We start from the raw sequence: 5,119 nt of genomic DNA on the forward strand, positions 1-5,119 counted from the left end.
ACCTCGACCAGTCCTGCCGAAAGGCATCTACCGTGAACGCCTCGCAGGTGGGTAAGGGCGCCACATAGAATAGGCGATGCCTAGACGTCCATGGCCAGGAGTCTATACGTCTGGCAGAGCCAACGAAACGTGTCTGCGACGACTGGCCAATCCGTTAACAGAGGAATGAACCAAGACAGGCTGTCCGCCAGGACGTAGGACACACCCCGGACATGAACCTCACTGTTAGCCAAACCCTGAGAATCCAGCAAACGAGCCACTCGAAAGGACCAACCCCAAAGGCAAACACCTAAGAGAAACTCTGTGGTTCTGGCAAAGAACCGCCAGAGAACAGTCCGAATGGAGCTGAATGGTAGAGCACTGAGTGACCCGAACCCTTCAAAGCACAAACCAGACAGCCACGAACTCCCGAACCATGCTGTGAGTCCGACGGACAGACAGACCACACCATCCCCGGCCGACTGGTGTGACTGAGCACTGGTCACAAAGCCCCAGCCGAGAAATGACCCGTCCGTGAACACGTCAAGCAAAGGCCCGGGGAGGTGCCAAGGCACGGAACCCCGAAAACCCCAAAGAGGAAGCTGGTTACGCAGCACCTACACAAGATCCCCAGAGGAACGAACCCAACGACTGCAAGAGAGGTGGAAGGGGAGTCTCAGAAGGAACCAAACAGACTCTGAAATCAAACCCGAACATGCGGGCAGACCAGCACGTCGAAGTTCAGACTCCTGCACAACTGCTCGAGCAACCGCTGAGCAACCCGAGACCCCCTCATGAACAGCCGAAGGCGGGACCACAGCCGCAGCAACACTTCTGGAAGGAAGGACAACGAGTGGCCCAAGAGCCCTAAACAAGACCCAGCCAGGTCCAAACCCGGGCCGGAAACAGATTGAACGGCCTCCAGATCACCAGGAAACCAAACCCGGCGATCTGGAAAAACCACACACCTGGCAAGCAGACAAGAGGACCGACTGGGAGCCCACACCAGCCAGTCGTCGGGGTAGGCCAGACACCGAATCCCAAGCAGACTCAGACAGGGCACCAAGATCCGGTAAAGATGCGTAAATACACCAAGTGCCAATTACAAAATAGGGAAGGCAACAAAAGTAGCAAGCCTGAAGCCCCACCACCAACTGTGCCAGTTGCGGAAAACTGGAGAAGAACGTGCCAAGAATTGACCTGGTGGTCCAGGGCCACCATTCAGGCACCCGGCCCCAACAGAAGCCGGACCAGAGACAACAGTCCTCCGATGAGGGCATAGAATCCAGGGCGCAGACTGGAGAAGTCCAGAAGAACCGCAGATTCGCCAGGCCCGTGTCTGCATAGAGAAGACAGAAACCCCAGAAGGATGGGGCGGATCGACCACGTCCAACGCACCCACTAAGATGACATGACAAAGCACAGGGGAAGAAGCCCACCCCCGCCAGCCCTGAACCCCCCAAAGGGGAAGAAGCTGTCCGCCGCCGCCACCAGAGGCTGGAAGACAACCAGAAGCGCCCACTAACTGCGGGACTGTGCGTGAGTCAACAGGGCAAGCTGCTCCCCAGCGCCTCGTCAACAGCGAAGGGAACAGAGCCTCTTCCAAAGGAAAAAGTATACATACATATATACACACATACACATATATCATGTACATATACATATACATATTATGTACATATACATATACATACATATTATGTATATAAACACATACATATTATGTACATAAACACATACATATTATGTACATAAACATATACTGTACATACATATTATGTACATAAACATACTGTACATACATATTATGTACATAAACATATACTGTACATACATATTATGTACATAAACATATACATATATATTATGTACATGTACATACACACACATACACATAAATACACACAAAAAGGTGTATTACACACACACGTGTGTGTATGCACATACACATGTGCACCATCAGTACTGGATCTAGTATTCACCAGGAAAGAAGAAGAGATATTTGACATCCAGTACCTTCCTCCCTTGGGAAAGAGTGATCATGTCCTGTTAGACATTGATTATGCTTTAAGATATCTTCTAGAAGAAAATGGGGACATTGAAACAGTTGATAAACTCAAGATAGGGATATAAAACTTATATACAGATGTTATATATAAGTATCTACATTCATGTTCACCATAACGAACCACTAAGTTGGTATGCTGAGTGGCAGTGGCAGCAAGTGGCAGCCCGCCACTGGCTGCCACTCCCTCCCTCCCTCACCTCACCTGACTTGCCACAATTCTCCACCCACCATACTGTTTTTGTTTTTATATACAGACGTTATATATAAGTATTTACATGTTTTGTTCACCATAACTGTACATCTAAGCTTGTATGGTGAGTAAAGGCACAAAGACGTAGGACCTCACACAGTCAGTTGGCTGCCACCCTCAAGGCCAGGCGCACTAATATTTCTCCTCCAACAATACTATTTGTGGTGTTATTACGCTATATACATACATTATATATAAATATCTACCTGTTTTATTCACCATACTTGTACAAGTAAGCTGGTATGGTGCCCAAAGACCATCGTGGTCACTGGTAAACAACATGATAAATCGTGCAGACGACGCCACCGCCCTCACCAAAATGTCGGTTCCGCGCATCACCGGGCCTATTACCATGCCGGTAATTCCTCCGGTCTTTCCTGATTCTGCGCTTCTCCCTTTTATGCCCATTGTTTCATGCCCACAATGTGCCGCAAGGGTGGTTTGTGCCACTATCCCAGTTTCTATTGTTTGTGGAGATTGGTCAATAAACACAAACATTAAGGAACTACTTATCTTTTGTTGCGTATACAGTAGTTGCGGGTGATAATTGGCAGGCAATAGTACGGGTTGGGTGCACTGAGTGTCAGTACGGTCTGACACTAGTCGCATGTCTGTTCTAGACCACACTTGCCGGTAGACTAGTTATTATTCGCTACTCTGCTGGTGATAAACGCTAAACTATAATGCCTAAACATGCTAAACTATAATGCCAATCCTGATCTCAAAAGCTTCATAGAAGGTTGTAACAGAACCCATGAGCACCACACCAGAAATAAATACAGTTTTGATATTCCTAGAGTACGACTTAATCAAACCAGAAATGCTCTACAAATCAAGGGGCCCAGAATGTGGAATGACCTTCCCAACCATGTTAAAGACTGTACCTCTCTCAACCAGTTTAAGTTAAAAACGAAGCTATACCTAATAAATTCCCTGTAACCTACCTTACCCCTCTATTGTCAACCCATGTATGTTTTTTTTTTTTTTTTTTCAAATCAACGCTGTTTGAATGTAATTTTCTGTAATAATTTGTAATTGTATTTGTGCTGCTTTTTCAACAATGTTCCCCCCTCTTTTACCTCTATTTTTATTTGTACTCAACACATTTTTTTCTTTTTACCCATTAGTTTTAAGCTTTAGTCATTAGTGTTTTTTCCTGCCCGAAACGCTTTGCGTAATAGTGGCTTTAGGCATTGTATGTACTAGCTCTATCTATAAAGCCAACAAACTTTGTAAAATCTCTTTATGTATGTACCTTTACCTAAATAAAAATTATTATTATTATTATTGTTATATGCTTGGGCGCCGCCTCAGTTCTCCACAGGTTGGCAGGACTTTTCGTTAGACGTACGGAATGGTTTGATTTCCGTCATTGGTACTTTGTAGAGCTTTGCTTCTCTAGTTAGGCTCATGCATTTGGAGCGGGTATCTTCTTGGGATACTCTACTCACTCCGCCATCCTTGTTCACTGTTCCATCCTTGTTTACTCTTCCCTGCTTGGCGGGATTGCGTCGATGGCTCCTGACTGGGGTGTTTGGTGTGGTGTTTGGTCACCTTGCATGTGTCTTTAGTGCCTTTTGTCCATCTTTTGTTCTTTGTTGTCCTGTGGGGCTCTGCCCCGCATTTCGGTGGTTTTGTTTTCGTTGTAGACCCCTGGGTCTTTTCCCTGTCTGGACACTTCCTTGCCTATCTTCGGTGCCTCCCGGAGGCTCCCCGGCATCCCTCCCTCCCTCCGGTCGGAGGCGTTTTTCGCATATTTTGACATCCAGCCTAAGAACTGTCAGTTGGATTGCCGACGTGGATGGTCTGGGGCTCCCCCTTCCCCCTCTCGGGGAGGGGGAGGAGGGATTGCGCAGAAGGTGGCGCGGTGACGTGATGACGTCATGCTAGTTTGATAATTTTGTTTGGGGAGTTCTGTCCACTCGTTCGGCTTTCGGTAGCAATAATTTCACCAGAATAGGGGTTTGTTTTGGGGCGCCTACCTTTCTGGGTGCCTGTCCCGGTCGATGGCAGACATAGAAGGCTCCCAATCACAAGGGGGTTTCTATAGGCCATTGCTCCTCGTGCCTCTCTGAGGGGGCTAGGTTCTGACTCGTGGTGCCCGGTAGGCAAGAACTCCTAGCACTTTGACTAATGCCAAAAAGTTATACATAGCCATTCAGCACAGATAGCTCCCCCCAGAAAGTACCATTATTCGAAAAATGTGATAATCCGGCTGGGGGTCCTTCCCATATATTCCGGATGATCGAGTTGAGACAGTACTACTATAATTTTCTGTTCTCCAGTTGCTATGGTGCCTGATATGTAGTCACTGAAACCTTCACAGTTCTGAATTACCATCTCTTCGAAACTCCAACCTTCTCTTAGTAGCAAAGCTACACCACCTCCTCCTCTCCCTTCTCTTTCTTTCCTCACTACATAGAAGCCCTGTGGAAACACTGCGTTTGTTATGATTTTCACTAGCTTTGTTTCTGTGAGTGCTATTATGTCTGGGTTTTCTTCTAGTGCCCATTCTCCAAGTTCACTTGTTTTATTTGCAATCCCATCTATGTTAGTGTGCATTGCCTTGAAGCTCACTTTCTTCTGTTCATTTTCTTGTCCCTATCTTGGCGAGCATTCTGCTGGTGTGGGAAGCTGTTCCGTGGGTGAGAAGATCTGTGAGGTGGTTTGCAGGGTCTCGGAGGATTTTGGGGTGGAGGTGGGGGTTTAAGGGAAGGGGGGACAGGTAGGGTGTGCGTTAAGGAGATAGGGGGGACATGGAGGATACGGGGTGAGGGGGGAGGAGGGATAGGGAGGGTATGGGATGAAGGGGGAGAGGGGAC

The sequence above is a fragment of the Procambarus clarkii genome, chromosome 41, assembly GCF_040958095.1.
Source record: "Procambarus clarkii isolate CNS0578487 chromosome 41, FALCON_Pclarkii_2.0, whole genome shotgun sequence".
Taxonomy (NCBI): Eukaryota; Metazoa; Arthropoda; class Malacostraca; order Decapoda; family Cambaridae; genus Procambarus; species Procambarus clarkii.